This window comes from Schistocerca americana, chromosome 2, assembly GCF_021461395.2.
Source record: "Schistocerca americana isolate TAMUIC-IGC-003095 chromosome 2, iqSchAmer2.1, whole genome shotgun sequence".
NCBI classification, from domain to species: Eukaryota; Metazoa; Arthropoda; class Insecta; order Orthoptera; family Acrididae; genus Schistocerca; species Schistocerca americana.
Window position 1 is genome coordinate 95,156,869 of NC_060120.1, and position 19,575 is coordinate 95,176,443.

Consider the following 19,575-nt stretch of genomic DNA (forward strand, 5'->3'; position numbering starts at 1 on the left):
TTCGTGAGAATATAGAAATGGTTGTGTTCCACAAGAACAATATTTTCTCAACCCGTGTTGGCTGTTTGTCAATAAACCGTTTTCTTCTAGGTAATTCATGCTGTTCGAGCACAGTATATGTTCCAAAATTCTACTACAAATCGACATCAGCGATATGGGTTTGATATTCAGCGGATTGCTCTTACTTTCCTTCTTTGGAGTTGGTATGACTTGTGCTACTTTCCAGACTTTGGGTACGGATCTTTCCACGAGCGAGCGGTTGTGTATGAATGCTAAGTATGGAGGTATTATATTAGAACACACTGAAAGGAACCCGACTGTTTGGACCGGAGGCTTTATTTAGTGACTTGATCTGCTTTGCTACACCGAGCATATCTACTTTTAAGTTACACATGTTTGCAGTAGTTCTTGACGCGAATTTTGAAATATTTACTTTGTCTTCTCTGGTGAAGAAATTTCGGAAAACTGTCTTTATTACTTCTGCTTTAGTGTCACTATCATCACTGATATCACCATTGTTTTCGTTTAATACTGATTGCGTCTTGCCGCCGGTATACTATCCATACGACAACAATCTCTTTGGGTTTTCTGCCAGATTTCGAGGCAGAGTTTCGTTGTGGACACTATTAATAGCATCTCGCATTGAAGTTCGTGATAAATTTCGAGTTTCTACAAAACTTTTCCAATCTTGGCTGTTTTGCGTTGTTTCAAATTTGGCATTGTTTTCTCGTTGCTTCTGCGTCAGTGTTCCGACATGTTTTGTGTAGCATGTGATATTAGTACCCTCTCTTATTATTTAAGTTGGTGTACATCTTTCAAGTGGCCTATTTCTTTGAATTTCAACCCCCAAGTAGTCTACGTTTACGTAGTGAGATTGGAATTGGCTGAGCTAAGTAAAATGTTTGACTATTAAGTTAGCGAAATTATTATTCAGTTTTCTCATTATTATAGTTTTATTCAGTGTGTAACCTCCCCTTTCCTAATCGGCGCACTGTATTGCGATATAACTGAGCGTGATGGCACCTTCCTAATGAAATTTTACAGTAAGTAAGGGTATGATACCGAAGGAAAATAACGCCGTTTAGTTGGAGGAATGTGTCTAACAAACTCTTCTGAAGGAAGAATCTACTATAAACGTATGCTAAATACTGATGACAATTTTGAAATGGGTGGAGTATAGTGCAATCGCTCACGAATCGCACAGGGAGCAAAAAAGCGTACCACGTAATATTTACGTCGAAAAGCACTGACAACATAAAGGAAACACTGATTAGCCAAAAAGGAGGGATAAATAAACGGTCGCCACCCCGCTAGGGCAATGAATCTCCAGAATTTTGAGAAAGGTAGTGGCAAAGAAAATTAATCAAATAATAACACACGGTTGTTACTCTTTTCTACAGTACAACAGTACACGCGAAAATAAATGAACCAGGAAGCACTGAGTTCTCAGGTATGTTTTCTAAAATACTAAATTTTGAAATTAAAATTAAATGGAGTGACTGTTTAAATGAATGACTGGCTTAACTTAAACACTGTATGTAAAATAAAATAAAAAACTATCAGTAACCTCAGTGTAACAAAATGCAAAATTTAGAGGAAGGCAAGCAAATTACTTTTCATTATTCAAATATTGAATTGAATTTACTTTAAGCAAACGAGCAATTGGTTTTACTTTTAAAATAATAACAATAAAATACATACAAAGCCAGCAGAATTCACTCGCTAAGCTAAATACAGAATAAATGAAATTGCGCACTGTTAATTTGTGCTTACCTTTAGTTATTAGTTTTGCCAGTGAAATTTTACTTTACTTTAACTAGTCTCTGTTGTGCAATACAAGAATGAACAGTTACTGAGGCAGAAAATTTAGACGGGGACTGGTCACTAGCAAACACACAAAACCAGCAGTAAGTATTTCATCAATTTTCATATTCTTACGATACTCGATGATTGCATGGAAAGGAAAATGGACCCTGCTTGGTAATAATGTCTGAGGACAATGGCAACACAGGTGCCCTACGCGTTTTAACTATTGCAAGTTATTATTCACGTTAGTCACACTTAGTGAAAGAAACGCAACTGGGTAAAACCTCTAAAGTGCTATGCCTACGTAGGTTTATAATTTTTCACTTAAAGATTTTGGGATGTCGTAGCTGTGCGGACGACGAAGAATGTAGCCGACGACAATGCTGAGCTGCCGTTGCTGCTGCTGATCGATGAGAACCCCGAGTCGTCTCCAGAGCCATGGATAATTATGGGACAGGCAATAGTTTGAATTGCAGCTTCCTCCGCCCATCCACTCCTACCGTATTCTCAATACTCGTCGATTATCAAATCAGGCGTGTCTACATGGGCGCGAGAATAGCTGCACACCGCGGCGGCGGGAGCGCCTAACAAACACTTGCGCACTCAGATGTTCTGTTTCCTCTCTGCTCGCAACGCGACATAGACTCTCCATACACAAAGATAAACAACGGCACAGCTACTACCATTTCGTCGTTGCTATCGATACATTTCAATGAAATTCTCTTGGATATTACTCAGCAATTTACAATATTTTCATTATAATTACAATCAATTATAGACAGTCCAAAATAAATACACTAGTACGTCGATTAAGTATCAAATATACGAGGGTAGTTCAATAAGTAATGCAACACTTTTTTTTTCTCGGCCAATTTTGGTTGAAAAAACCGGAAACTTCTTGTGGAATATTTTCAAACATTCCCGCTTCGTCTCGTATAGTTTCATTGACTTCCGACGGGTGGCAGCGCTGTACGGAGCTGTTAAAATGGCGTCTGTAACGGATGTGCGTTGCAAACAACGGGCAGTGATCGAGTTTCTTTTGGCGGAAAACCAGGGCATCTCAGATATTCATAGGCGCTTGCAGAATGTCTACGGTGATCTGGCAGTGGACAAAAGTACGGTGAGTCGTTGGGCAAAGCGTGTGTCATCATCGCCGCAAGGTCAAGCAAGACTGTCTGATCTCCCGCGTGCGGGCCGGCCGTGCACAGCTGTGACTCCTGCAATGGCGGAGCGTGCGAACACACTCGTTCGAGATGATCGACGGATCACCATCAAACAACTCAGTGCTCAACTTGACATCTCTGTTGGTAGTGCTGTCACTATTGTTCACCAGTTGGGATATTCAAAGATTTGTTCCCACTGGGTCCCTCGTTGTCTAACCGAACACCATAAAGAGCAAAGGAGAACCATCTGTGCGGAATTGCTTGCTCGTCATGTGGCTGAGGGTGACAATTTCTTGTCAAAGATTGTTACAGGCGATGAAACATGGGTTCATCACTTCGAACCTGAAACAAAACGGCAATCAATGGACTGGCGCCACACCCACTCCCCTACCAAGAAAAAGTTTAAAGCCATGCCCTCAGCCGGTAAAGTCATGGTTACAGTCTTCTGGGACGCTGAAGGGGTTATTCTGTTCGATGTCCTTCCCCATGGTCAAACGATCAACTCTGAAGTGTATTGTGCTACTCTTCAGAAATTGAAGAAACGACTTCAGCGTGTTCGTAGGCATAAAAATCTGAACGAACTTCTCCTTCTTCATGACAACGCAAGACCTCACACAAGTCTTCGCACCCGAGAGGAGCTCACAAAACTTCAGTGGACTGTTCTTCCTCATGCACCCTACAGCCCCGATCTCGCACCGTCGGATTTCCATATGTTTGGCCCAATGAAGGGCGCAATCCGTGGGAGGCACTACGCGGATGATGAAGAAGTTATTGATGCAGTACGACGTTGGCTCCGACATCGACCAGTGGAATGGTACCGTGCAGGCATACAGGCCCTCATTTCAAGGTGGCGTAAGCCCGTAGAATTGAATGGAGATTACGTTGAAAAATAGTGTTGTGTAGCTAAAAGATTGGCGAATAACCTGGTGTATTTCAATGCTGCATAAAACAATCCCTGTTTCAGAAAAAAAAATGTGTTGCATTACTTATTGAACTGCCCTCGTAGTTTCTGTAATACAGCTTACAGCTTCAGAATCAAAAACACAGTGCGAGTTATCAACGGATATTAAACGGCGAAAATTTTGGATGTTGCTGAAAGAATTTTATCTGCATTTTCGGTGTTACAAGTGGTCTTCATTGAACCTCAGACTTCACATTGAACCAAAACGTTAATTGTCGGAATTATATTGCAACGTAAGACCAAAATGAAAAAAAATTACATCAATCAATAATTGCGGCGATAAGTCGTCCCTTTATGGCCAGTACTAAATAGTATTTAGATCCCTAACATCTGGCGCGCTGATGTGAAATTTCTTGAGAGAAGTCGTTTTCCAGCGTTGGACTGTTATGTTTTTAAACTAGCAGTTTACTTCATTTCATTAGCGATTAGCTAATTTCGTCCCCTTTTGTGTTATAACGCGACTGTTGCAAGTAACTGAACTAAATCGGTATTAAAGGCTATCTAGAATGATGAAATTAAGCAAAACATCAATATGTTGAAGTTGGGGGAAGGTGACCGACTATAACATGGCGACATACGAAAACATGGCAAAGGCGAAAGTTTTTAAAATAATTTCCTCAGTAATCAGTGTAACATTCCCGTTTTGGTATGTTCCATGGCATGCATTTATTTTCCTGTCGGATATTCTCAGATTCCCTTAATCACCCTCACACTGATTATCAGCCTTAAACTTATTCGGATACTCTCCGCCGATGATCTGGCAACCATACTTGGAAAAGTACAGATTACACTCTGAGCTTGGAAACTACTGTATTTTCCCTCGGTAAGTGTTTCATTCGTTTTTCAAAAAAAATGGTTCAAATGGCTCTGAGCACTATGGGACTTAACATCTATGGTCATCAGTCCCCTAGAACTTAGAACTACTTAAACCTAACTAACCTAAGGACACCACACAACACCCAGTCATCACGAGGCAGAGAAAATCCCTGACCCCGCCGGGAATCGAACCCGGGGACCCGGGCGCGGGAAGCTAGAACGCTACCGCACGACCACGAGCTGCGGACTCATTCGTTTTTATACTGAGCTTAACGAGTACCTACAGACAACTCTCCTTAACTTCCTTTTTTACTTTCGCATCAGAGAGCCAGATGTTAGCGACCTAAATACTAATCTGTACTGGCGACACAGGGCCGACTTAACAACAGTAGCTGCAGGTTGATTTAATTTTTTTTCTTCTGTTTTGGTCTCGCGACGCAACAGCATTGCGACTGTTAAGGCTTTGGTTCAATGAGCAGTCTGACGTTCAGTGAAGACCACTTATTGAAAAGTAGAATAATTTTATTATTCACTTAATACTAAAACTTAATACACTCATTTACAATCGCACTATATAAGTGTAGACCAGACGTTGTTTAAATTCAAAGCTACAGTATCGACGACAGTTGAGAGATACACTATGTGATCAAAAGCATCCGGACACCTGGCTGAAAATGACTTACAAGTTTGTGGCGCCCTCCATCGATAATGGTGGAATTCAGAATGGTGTTGGCCCACCCTTAGCCTTGATGACAGCTCCCACTCCCGCAGGCAGACTTTCAATCAGGTGCTGGAAGGTTCCTTGGGGAATGACAGCCCGTTCTTCACGGAGTGCTGCACTGAGGAGAGGTACCGATGTCGGTCGGTGATGCCTGGCACCAAGTCGACATTCCAAACCATCCCAGTGGTCTTTTATAGTATTCAGGTCAGGACTCTGTGCTGGCCAGTGCATTACAGGTGTAACCATTCCGTCACAGGCCGTGCATTATGAGCAGGTGCTCGATCGTGATGAAAGATGCAGTCGTCATCCCCGTATTGCCCTTCAACAGTGGGAAGCAAGAAGGTGCTTAAAACATCTATATAGGCCTGTACTGTGATAGTGCCACGCAAAACAACGAGGGGTGCAAACCCCCTCCATGAGAAACACTACCTCACCATAACACCACTGCCTCTGAATTTTACTGTTGGCACTACACACGCTGGCAGATGACGTTCACCGGGCATTCGCCGTACCCACACCCTGCCATCGGATCGCCACATTGTATACCGTGATTCGTCACTCCACACAACGTTCTTCCACTGTTCGATCGTACAGTGTTTACGCTCCTTACACCAAGCGAGCGGTCGTTTGGCATTTACCGGCGTGATGTGTGGCTTATGAGCAGGCGCTCACCTCTCGCCTAACTGTCATCATTCTTGCAGTGTGGAATCCCTCTTCAACTGTCGGCGGTCTCTAACAGTCAACAGACGACGTCGGCCTGTACGTTTTTGTGATGTACGTGTCCCTTCACTTTTTCAGTTCACTATCACATCAGAAACAGTGGACCTATGGATGTTTAGGACTGTGGAAGCCTCACCTACAGACGTATGACACTAGTGACATCCAATCACCTGACCACGTTGGAAGTCCGTGAGTTCCGCGGAGCGCCCCATTCTGCTCTCTCACGATATCTGATGACTACTGAGGTCGCTGATATGGAGCACCTGGCAGTAGTTGGCAGCACAATGCACCTAATACGAAAAACGTATTTTTTTGGGTGTGTCCGAATGCTTTTGATCACATAGTGTATATATCAAATAAATTACTAACAAGCAAAACAGATCAGAATAGCAAAACAGGTCAGAACAGTGCTGCAGAAGCAACGAAAAAATCATTCCAAATTGAAAAGAACGCAAAACCATCAAGATTGGCGAAGTTTTACAGCAGAAAACTTCAGTGTGAGATGCTTTTAATAGTTTCCACAACCATATTCTTTCTCGAAAGCTGGCAGAAAACCCTTAGACATTCTGCTTGCATGTAAAGTACACCAACAGCAAGACGCAATGTTTTCCGAAGCTCCTTCATCAAAGAAGATGAAGTAAATATTCTAGAATTCGAATAGAGAACGACTGCCAACATGAGTGACTTTAGAAGTAGATATCCACGGTGTTTCGAAGCAGCTTAAATCACTTAATAAAGGCAAGACCTCCGGTCCAGACTGTATACCCGTCAGGTTCATTTCAGAGTATGCTGTCGCATTTCACTTATGACTTCATATCACGGCGAGAAACGTTAGTGCCTGCTAGTAGCACCTTTCACCTATGGCATTTAACCTGCGCTCGTCTCCCAACTGAGTACGTGGAGCGCTGCTGCAGCGGCGACACGTCCCTTCGTGCTCAGTACGAGTGTTGACTGACGTGGCCGTCGCTATGCGATCGTGTCGGTGACCTCTCGAACTTTTGACCCATGACGCAGAGAGCTGAGGCCGTGTCCGTCACAGGGATGGGCGCGCATCTGCTAACTGGTGTGTCTACGTAAACAGGACAGCGCCGATGGCCGCGCGGCAACTTCAGAACGCGCTCGCAAATAAAGCGCCACCCGCCGGCGCACTCGTTTCCACGTCCCAGTCTGCCACAGGCCGCAAGCGTGTACCAACGTTACATACGAGACAAAAATGTTCTGCGTCACTCACGGATTTATCAAAGCAGTATGCGTTTCAGTAGTTCAGACCAATATCTTGAGGTGGAGGCTTACGTAGTTACGTTCTTGGTATTAATGTGCGGTACAGACACATTTCCACAGCAGGGGGGGCTAGGTTATAACTCGTGGTTTTCTGGTAATAATTTTTTTTAAATTTCTACTTCTGCTGAAACAGTATGGCTGTATCAAAAACATAAACTAAAGGAATAATGTGTACTCACAAGTAAATTAGAAACAGCGAGGTGCTGCATACTCCTATTGTTGTTGTGCTTGTAACACCATAGCTTACACACTACATACCTTTTGTTGATTCATTTAGCTTTCTGTTTTGTTCAACATCCCATCGTTGAACTTCTGTGATTAGTGTATGATTAATTCAGTACTGTAATGAAGTGTAATCTCTGTAATATGCACAATATGAGCAAATGGTATGTTTTATATTTCTCACATAATCTCTTTGGTGGTCTTTAAAATTGAATAAATTTATTTAAATAATTTTGTGTAGAACTACCAATATGTGCAAATGATATGTTTTGTTTAAAGTGATTGTTTGCTGTTATGTAAACTGCTGACCTTCACTTAGGGTTCTTAGTTATTTTGTATGTAAAAGGTGGTGTGTTTCCCCTCCGGAACGGAACTTAGTAGGGCGTGCAAATTGCGGTTGGCATAGGTAGAAGAGGTGGATTAAGAGTCAGTCGGGGACGAGCTACCAAACTGTCAACTGCTCATGAAAAAGTTGTGTATTGTGCTGGTGCCGAGAGAGGCACTTCGTGCCACTTTCCAATGCCTCGGATGGACGGATAAAGAGCTGGAACTATTCTGGAATTGGTACCGATCACCGCCACCAAGAAATGACGGAGTTCAGCATTTCCGCCTGCAAATCCACCCACCAACATACATTCGCCCCATGTTGCGCAGTCACTGAAAAGGAACCAAGGAATTGTAAATATGAAAAGTGAAGGATCAGCTCATTGGATGATTTAGTGTGCTCAAATATAAGGTAACTTATAACTGAGTTTATGTACGTACCTTGATTTTTTCCTTATCATAACACCTCTCAGGTTCCTCTCCGTTTGATCTTTGATTACCGAGTGTCCTTGTTGTGGAAAAAATGAAAGCCTCAAAGCCAAACAGTTAATTAAATAATGTTGTTTGATCTTTGGTGAGAAGGGAGTATTCAGATTTACTGTGGATTTGGTAAAATTGTGGAAGGTAGTAAATGTAGCTTGTGAAAGCCTCCCAGTAATTAAAACAGTCCAATTTAAAGTTTTGTTGACTTTCAAAGTTACTTATTTAATCATTGACTTCAAAGTAGAAGACTGTAGTAATAAAGACAATTTACTATTACTTCTAAAAATTAAAAGTTCTTAAAACTGAGGCTTATAAAGTTTTGCTTAATTAATGATCATAGTGCTGCCTGTTGTAAATTTTAAAAGGTGAGTCAGTTTTTTACAAATTTGTCAATATTGTGTCTCACTTTAGCAAAAGTCGTGAACTGCATTTGTGGAAAGTTACATACTCATGTTTGCTAAGTGGTTGTCTCTCTTGTGTATTGGAAGTGCATATTAATACTGTAACAAGATCCACAGTTTGTCTATTGCGTTTATGCTAGGTAACAAGTATCATAAAGACCACTATCTATGAAAACAGTAACTCCTATTATTCAGGGACAGTGAGAAATATTTTACTAATGAATACCTTGTGATGTTACAAAATAAAAGTGATGTTGTTATTCAATGGAAAGTTGGAAATTGAGATTTAGCTTACTGTTTTATCAATCACAATTGGCGTAAGAATCATGGATTGACCATTGTCATAAAATATTGCATTATGAGATGTGAATAGTTTTTTTACTTGCAGTTTCGCGTGGCTTGATTCAGTCACAACTAGCGTGCTATTGTTTAAGAAATCGCATTATCGTCTTTCTAATTACTTCATGATCGTAGATACGATCATACCCGGTTGTGAAGTTATTGTTATGACAAAACAATTTCCTGAGGGACCAGAAAGTTCTTAAGGGGGCAAAAACAACTGTAACATCACACAAAAGGGAAATTCAATATTAAAGCTGATGCAAGAAGACGATAAAACAGTTTTCTTTTTATCAATGTAACACGCACATTGGACAGCTGATCTTGGTGTCTGTAATATTAGCAAAATGCATAATTAAAATGAAAATAATACTGAGGAGATAATAGGAATGAGCACTGCTAAATGATTCAGTATTCCCAGAACAAATATTCATTATAAACTAAAACATATATCGTACCTTAAGCTTAGTACTACAATGACGGTAGATTTTTATGTCCGTATCATGTCCATTGAGCGCTCTTTTATATAGCCATTGTCTTCTTTGAGTCACTCGTGCGTCGTCACGGTAAGTTATAACAGTTCTTTACACTTCACTCAAATTTAGACATAACACGTTTTTATACATTTAGTAAAAAATTAGATCAGACTGCCACAGATCTGCGTCCGTCTTACTTGAGAAAAACAGTACAAGTCTTTTTAGCGCTCAAGGCTTCATTTGTTCTCCAGCGAACAAAATAGTGAAGGATCGCATATCTATCCGTATTTTTCTGTTTGCCGCCCAAAGACGACGAATTACATTATTTAGAAAATTCCACAGTCGCCACGCGACTCCTCATTATACATTAATCATTATTTACAAACAAGTATTTGCCTTCTGTCTGAAAGTATTAACTACTCGTATTTGCTGTTTTAATGAAGTCAAAAATAGCGAATATCACATTGCCTCCCATGAGGAGAGAGGGAATGTCGAAGGATTACCTCGATCCTCATGTCCTCATGAGATATTCGTGATTTTTGGTGTGACATTTACATAATGTTACTGGCGTACTATGTACTTAAATTGAAATTACATTTATAAACATATATCAGATATTTATCATTTTTCAAAATAAAGTTTTTCATTCTTTGTTCATCAGTCACTTCATTTCATAATACCAAGATTAACATTTATGTGCATATTTAAGTTTGGTTCATATTTGCTTATAACAATAAGTGAACGTTCATTTCGCTCTTCAGGGGATAGAATTCAGAAATTACTTTCTCTTGAGCTTAACAACTAATACATGAGTACAGTGAGTGCTTATTTTCACTAAACTAGAGTGGACAATGTTCGAGCATCTGTTGACTCATTGTGGTTCAATTACAGTTTAATAACGTAGCACTACACTTCGTGATGCTTTCACTTTCTGTGTTAGCTGTCTACGGCGTTCATCATGCAGTACATCTGTCCTTTCCACTGTGGTGCCAGGAATTCAAGTGGCTTCCCGGGTTTTTATTTACAATATGAAACAGAAGAAGTGGAAAATTATTAGTATAACTTACAACCTATTGGATGCATTTGTTAAGGATCGGGACTGGTCTGGAGTTTAGGGTCTTCCTATAGTGCACATTCATTTTCGTTGTCCATCAAGAGACAGGTTTATAATTCATTCTAGCAGTGTTCAGGAGTGCCGGTATTAATGGCTTTAAGGTCTGAGTAATCTAACAATCTACTTCTTACTCATCTTAACTTCAACTCAAGAAAATTGCTTAATTTACGTATGAAGATGTAGTCACACAAGTGTACAAATGTCTTTCCTCCAGTATGTACGATGGAAGTCATGGCGGTTAGCAGTTTAAAGTTTGGATTGTTTCGTCACCCACACGTCAGCCACTCACAGCGGCTGCACAGTGTTGCGTGAGCTCCAATACTCAGTATCCGTTCGCGCTCAGGCTGTAACAGAGCGGCTGGTCGTCGATTGCTCCCTTTTTTTTTTTTTTTTTTTTTCGCTGCACTTAGAACAACACTGAACTTTGCGTTGCACCTGTTGTCGTAGCCTTGACTTCTTTTTACACTTGCAGTACAACACTACCACTAATATACAGTGAACAGTTATTTTTGTTATGCACGTCGCACTTTAGTGTGCATCTTCACACAGCATTCGTGCTTAGTTCCTTCGCCGATAGAGTTCATTTACAAAACAACCAATTTTGCAGGTTTCCTCCATTGGTACAGAAAGACTTGTATTCTACTATTTACAAAAGATCACTTACGAGCTAATATTTACAATTAATGGTCACTCCTTTTCTTAAGTCCAGTGAACAACTGCTTTATGAATGGACTCTTTATATCTCAAGGTTTACTTTCACTACTGAACCTAAAAATATTCTTTCAAACTTTCTTTTAAGGGCTCATCTCCTCATTATGAAAACTACAGGTTTCGCAACACTCGTTGCATTTATTCTTTAGTGCACCCAAGATCATTTTCTACTGCCACGCAGCATATCTACTACTTAACGAGTACGCATTTAACGCTGAATCCTTTTTTTTTGTGCTTTCCTTTGTGCTTGCCAAATTTTTTTTTTATATTTGAGGGCAGACTGGATAACAATAGGTCTCCCTCTTCGCTTCATGTACTCAGCAATCGTTCTCTGTTAAAAAAAAATAGGGTAACGCGCGTCTACTATTTTTCGCATGAATGGAATTACCGACAGTTCACTGGGTTTACGCAACCGGTCCATAATAAACATTACCAAAGCTAGCGAAGTACATCACGCTACGTGTCTCATTTCTCATAAGCACTGCTTTGCCCTGAAGCACACGTGCCTTTTACAAGTCGACCCTTGGTCTGGGTTAATGAACCAGGATCAAAAGGAACGGGCACAAGGAAATGGATTTCATAAGAGGAGTGTCTTAGGATACATTTTTGCAATAAAATCTGCATGTAAATAAAATTATCATAATAAACATAGGCACATATATAAATTTCAACATATTTCATTACAGCATGCTTTGCTACTTCTACGTCTTACTCTGGTTATAGTCAGTATTAAGTTTAAATATCACTGCATTGCTTGTTCTTTAGATTAGCCTTCAATTAGGGTATTGAATGGTCGCTAGATTACACTACAAATCTTCTGAAGATCTTTACTTGGACTTATAAATGATGCAGGGGGCTTGCTGTGTGGTTATTTAGTACCTTGATTCTACTGAAATCAATTCGTCAGCTAACATTCCTCATATACTCTTTACATTGGGCTCAGATCACAGGGAAATAGTTTACTTTCATAGCAATTAATGGCCTCGTGGAGTACTTACGCTACATTATTGATGCTTCACGGTTTGCATCTATTTGTACTGTATTTCACCTAACTTAGTTTACTACAGCTTATTGTCTCCTGGCGTGAACACATGTGGGTTACCACTTGTTATTCCATTTAACAGCACGCTTTAACCGAACTTTAAGCTATTTCTTCTACTCCTGTCCACTGTCTGGACTGTTTGAACATGTACCTTTTTTTTAAGCAGGTAATTTGGGCTTTTACAACAGAACTTCAAGTACTTACATTACTAAAAATAAATCTATAAATCTTCTTGTACCTTGAAAGAAGTGCTTATTTACGCATCCTCCTCCATTTCTCACCTTTACATATTTATATAGATCCTGGCAATCGCCTCGCAAGCACTTTTTTTTCTTAATACTAACTTAAAATTAAATTGAAATTCTTTCTGCAACCTTAATTTCCTGCTTCAGCTTGTTGAAGAAATATCAGTTCATGTCCATCACTATAAACAATTTTTCCATACTTAACATTTAATACTTAAAGTTTACATGTAGTAGCCGTTACCATGTAGTCAGTGCGCTGTTCAACACAATACTTATCATTAACAGTTCACACAAGGAAATTTCCAGTACGCAAGAGGTATGAAACCAAAACAGATTCTATCTGCAGTTGGAGCTGTGTCTGTAAACTAACTCTTTGTTTCAATGGACCAATCGCTCCCGATATGGAGCAACCCTGAATCGGCAATGATAAAACTTTTGAAACAGAAGACACCTGTCTGAAGAGACATGATGACATCACATTGATGTTTGCTCCTGTATCAATAATGGCTGTGACAGGAATGTTGGCAATAGAAATCTTAATCGAAGCCTGGACCTGTTCACCATAAATGTCATTAATGTCTTGAGTTTCTAGGTCAGATGCAAGGTCATCTCGTAAATCGGTCTCATGGTCGTACCGTATCGCATTAACATACTCAGAATCAGAGTATTCGTTAGTACCCCCACTGGAACCGGCAGCGACCTCTAGGAGGCTGAAAGGCGCTGCCTCTAATTTTCCGCAGGATGTTTAACCTGTTTGTCATTCATGGCCTTAAGTGTTTGTTCCGTTTCATATTGGTGCTGGTTATGTGGTACAAATGCCGGTGTAGAGGGGTAAAATCCACTGGGTGCATTCACTTGTGAATAAAATACTTGAGACGGCTGCTGTCGCCCGATCTTTTGGTTGCCGGCAGAACCATTTCCTTGTGAAGGAAAGTTCGCATTTGGTACCGTTTGAAAATTGTTCCGCGGTCCTCTATTCTGTGAAAAGTTGTTCTGATGTGCTGGGTGGCCTCCGCCTTGCCCATGCCACTTGCTATTTTTCGACCTATAACTTTGATTGTACACTGGCCCATTTGAAAAATTACCACTAGTTTGTGGAGAATTTCCATGCTGCTCTGGCGCAGAATTAAAGGGTGGGTTTCCGTACTGATGTTGTACCTGGTGGTTGTAAATTGGGTGGTATCTCTGCTGATTACTGTAATTGGTTTTCTGCTTCCGTTTAAAGTTATTGCCGTTTGCGTTTTCATAACGGCTGGCAGGTTGGCAACAGCGGTCGCAGTAGCTCGCTCTCTCCTTCGGCGCATTGTTGTCCGCGTGCGATGCATTCTGCTGGCTGCCAGGGAAGAATTTGCCGCTGCCAACCTTGGAGCGCACATCCTCGCTAATTAAATCTAAGGAATCCAGCACAGAAAGGAATGCATCCGTGTCTTCTTCGGACACATTTACTAGTTTCTCTCTAATAGACACAGGGAGTTTGCTTTTGAGAATCATAATTACGTCCATGGAAGAAATCGGAGAATCCCAGAATTTAATTTTTGCTAGATACTTCTCGAAGTATCGCCGGAGACTTCCATGCTTCTCACTGAAAATTTCCGCACCATACACCTCCTTCCTTAATCTTTGCTGTACCCCATTACTCCAAAATTTTGCCAAGAACATTTTCTCAAATTCTTCATAATTCCTACACGTGTCTACCATTTCCATTCCCCATAATGCTGCATCACCAGAAATAAAGCCAGTGACGAACTGAATACGCTGTCTGTCTGTCCAGCTCCTAGGAAATATGCCGGAAAAATTCTTTAGGAACACGATGGGGTGTATTTCTCGCTTCTGCGGATGAAAAACAGGAAAAGTGCGATGCTTAATCACACTTTCCTCTTGCATTAAACTCACGATTGTGGGCGGATCATTTATTTTCCCCACTAGAGGCTCAAAAGAACTGTTGTTTTGCTTGTATCATGCGGTGAATCATAAGGAGTTGACTGACATTCGTCACCGTCTGTAGAGTTGTTCCCTATAGTTTGCGTATGCGTGTGCGGATTTTCTACCCAGTTCCTCAGCATTTTGACTTCGTCCACTACTTGCTGCTTCCACTCAGGAAGATCCCGTGTAAGTGTCCTTCGAATCTGTCCCAATTCAGAAACCACTGTGTCTCCCGACTTACCAGGAGCAGCTAGGATTTCATAAGTTACATCCTTGTCAGTCTCCCTAAGCTCCTCCCTGACCTTCTTTTCGATAAAAATATCTTTCCCCTTTATCCATTCACCGTAGTGTTCCGACAATGCCTCCGCGTGTGCTTTCACAGTGCTCTTAACCTGTTCTTCAATATTGATTGAGTCTATCTGCCTCGACAGATCCTCCACTACACCTTCAATGTCAGATACTGCATTTCTAACTGAGTTTATTTCTTTGGTAGCTGCCTGAATTTTTGTGTTTAATGTTCCAGATACTTCAGCTATTTCACTTTTCACCTGTTTCTGCATTTTCTGGATTTGATCACTGATCTTAGTTTGCACCTCACCCAAATGGGTATTTAATTCAGCCGTAATTTCTTTATGCAGATCTGTTTTGATTGTGCCTAGCTGTGTTTTTAATGATTCGCTTACAGCATCTAATCGGACGTTAACAGTCTCATTTTGTGTTTTTACTGATTCGCTTACAGCATCTAATCGGGCGTTAACAGTCTCATTTTGTGTTTTTATAGTCTCATTTACTGCGTCAAACTGTTGTTTCAGCATTTCCATTAACGCACCGAGGTCATTTGTAGCTGCAGCGGGAAGAATTTGGACTTTAGGGTCACTTTCCCCTGTTACAGACATGGTTAGTTCAGTTTCCACACGGGAACCTACCGTTCGCGATCGTAAAGGGTATGGAATACTATTAACGTCTTCACTCCCGTCTCCTGTCACCTGTCTCTGTTTACTATCTGCCATTTTCGTCAGTAAATCACGTGCTACGCAGGACTTTCGTCGTTTGTCAGTGATGTGGTGAGTCCGCTAAGAGCACCGCTCTCGCGTGAGCAACAAATGAAATTCTATCGGGCGAGAAGACAAGATGGAACCTAAACGTTTCAGACAAATGAATGAAGATGCTCTTCACTGCAAATTGCACACACTATCCACCATGTTGAAAATGTGATACAGCTATACTAGCAATGGGGAGAAATAATTTCTATTATCAGACTACGAAGAATTTTACTTTGAAAGATAAAACAAAGCAGATTTTCTATAGCGGGAAGGAGATAGAAAGGATGTGGATCGACTTGGAAAAGCAACGTTGCTACTGAAGCACTACACTGCGTATGCAAAATTCTGACTTACTTTTTGATGGCTTGGTTACCGCTATGTTGTCTCAGCAAATTCGCGTCTCTTTTCTTTTCCTTCCACTCGGTAATGAAACTGCGTTATCGACCGGCATATTTTCCGTCGTTCTCAGAGAGATGATGTGTACATGAAACGACAGAACATTTATTAACATAAGCACATAGAAAATTTTCCAAGAATTTGAACTAATTTTTGGTCAAGGGCGCAAAAACAACTGTAACATCACACAAAAGGGAAATTCAATATTAAAGCTGATGCAAGAAGACGATAAAACAGTTTTCTTTTTATCAATGTAACACGCACATTGGACAGCTGATCATGGTGTCTGTAACATTAGCAAAATGCATAATTAAAATGAAAATAATACTGAGGACATAATAGGAATGAGCACTGCTAAATGATTCAGTATTCCCAGAACAAATATTCATTATAAACTAAAACATATATCGTACCTTAAGCTTAGTACTACAATGACGGTAGATTTTTATGTCCGTATCATGTCCATTGAGCGCTCTTTTATATGGCCATTGTCTTCTTTGAGTCGCTCGTGCGTCGTCACGGTAAGTTATAACAGTTCTTTACACTTCACTCAAATTTAGACATAACACGTTTTTATACATTTAGTAAAAAATTAGATCAAACTGCCACAGATTTGCGTCCGTCTTACTTGAGAAAAACAGTACAAGTCTTTTTAGCGCTCAAGGCTTCATTTGTTCTCCAGCGAACAAAATAGTGAAGGATCGCATATCTATCCGTATTTTTCTGTTTGCCGCCCAAAGACGACGAATTACATTATTTAGAAAATTCCACAGTCGCCATGCGACTCCTCATTATACATTAATCATTATTTACAAACAAGTATTTGCCTTCTGGCTGAAAGTATTAACTACTCGTATTTGCTGTTTTAATGAAGTCAAAAATAGCGAATATCACAACCTTTCCATGTCAGTTAGAGAAGTAATCGGTAAAAGAAAGATTAAACCTATGCCAAATTTATAATTTTGCAGTGAACTTTATTCACATTTCATGTCAGATAGGAAAACGTTTGAAAAGTGAGACTAAATCTATGCTTAATTGTATATTCCTAAAGTGCACTTTAATATGAATATTATTTAAACCATTCAGTTTGACCAAGCCTTGAAGACAAAAGTGTATGTCATTTTCTGTTGTCCTTATGCAAATAGCTTTATTATACTATAACTGTTAGCACTTTCTTTAACGTCAACATCAGCTAGTGACAGAGTTCATTGCACTCTCACGTGATAAAGTATAGGCTGTGTCTGTCCATTAAAGTTACTCATATCTATTTTCTTGAATAAGATGTTACTCATTCTTATGCCTAATTAGGTTGGCGACCGTTTTCTTTATCCTTTGAACGGTGTGGACAGGTAAAATATTGTTTGTTACTGTTTAAATATTTACGTAATTCTGACTGTCACTTCCGATAAGCCACCTCCGTTAGGCACGTCGCGGTCACAACAAAATTCCTTTCAGAGGGTAACACTGCTCTGTTGCTTTATACCATAATTGCTTTAACAACATAGTTTTATTTCACGACCTGCCTCTAACTTTAAGGTTATGGTATAGCAGTAGCAGACGGAAGTGATGTGCGTGGCTTTTCCTTGACAGGACTATTTGTTCTCTTGGGGCATAGTACGTAATAAACCAAATTTGGTATTTGATTGCACAAGCTACGTAAATTGAGTTACAGTGCTATATGCTCTTCACTGCACATGAGAGTTTACGTCTATGTATTTCAGAAATTTAGCTGTAAAGGGTAAACCGGAAACCCACTACCAACATTTCATAGGTTGTTGATGGACATTTCTAAACATTACGGGACAAAGGTGACTTCGTCTCCAGTCACTTGCGCAGAGTAATAAAGTAATTATGATATTCGGTTTGTTACAACAGATACCTTTTTTTGTGGACTGGCAAGACAGCCAATCCACAAGGACGGGAGGCCGAAGGGCACGCGTTTAAGCTCACGCAGGATGGCGTGAGGTCTGGAACAGGTCAAGGTCTTATAGTAGCAAAAATAGTGCATAGCTTTTGGAATACTTAACTTTAATCCATAATTGGTGAACATCGGTCTGACGGTACATGCATCACAAGATAAATAGCAATTGATAATGGCGCCTTGTTAGGTCGTAGCAAATGACGTAGCTGAAGGCTATGCTAACTATCGTCTCGGCAAATGAGAGCTTAATTTGTCAGTGAACCATCGCTAGCAAAGTCGGCTGTACAACTGGGGCGAGTGCTAGGAAGTCTTTCTAGACCTGCCGTGTGGCGGCGCTCGGTCTGCAATCACTGACAGTGGCGACACGCGGGTCCGACGTATACTAGCGGACCGCGGCCGATTTAAAGGCTACCACCTAGCAAGTGTGGTGTCTGGCGGTGACACCACACCTTTATTTCTTTCAAAATGCCTTCCTAAAAGTAAACACTCTGTAACACGCAATAATCAGACGTACATAAAATAAAATAGAGTAATGCAACAAATCTCAAACGCAAAAGTACTGTGACAATGTTGGCATCTCTGCATGTACATACTGAGGAGACGAAAGTCATGGGATAGCGATATGCGTCATAGTACTCCTCTCGTATGGCATTCAATGAGCCCACACTCGAAATGCGTATCAGTCAACTTTCCTAAAATGTAGACTTTCACGGCCGGAAATGTCATGTCCATTATAATTATCCGGGTTGTTATGCCGTGACCGGTTGATGTATTCTGTGTCAATTCCCATCGTCAATTCACTATACCGCAAACCCACGCACACGGACCGTCATTTGCACCGGGATTCGAACCACCACCCACAACAGGAGCGGGGTGTTATCAAGACGTTAGCGGACAGAGCTAGAAATATTTGTGAACCTGAGTTGCTCGACGCTGAGACGGAACATCTCCACAATGCTCTAAAGAAGAACGGATATTCGTCAGCCGAAATAAAACGTGCGTTGAGACAGCCACCCATAAACCATAGTGACGTACAGGCTACTGCAAAATCTAAGGTTTTCCTGCCGTTTGTTAAAAACGTAACGCAAAGAATAGGGAGGATCTTGATGAAGCGGAATATTACCGTAATTTACAAGCCCGCCAGGAAGATACAGGAATCCCTTAAGACAGCCAAGGACGCTCTCAAGCCATTGGAGTGTATAGGATCCCATGCAGCTGTGGAGATGTTTATGTGGGTACCACTTAAATAACTGTTTCAAAACGTTTGGAAGAGCACAAGGGCAATTGTAGGAGATGAGAAACGGAACGATCAGCTGTTGCGGAGCATGCTTTCCAGCCAGCTAACCACCAAATTCGTTTCGAGGAGACGCAAGTACTAGCGGCCACAAGCGGATATTACGAAAGGCTCTACAGGGAGGCAATCGAAGTCGCCAAACACCCTAATAATTTCAATCGAAAGGAGGAGAG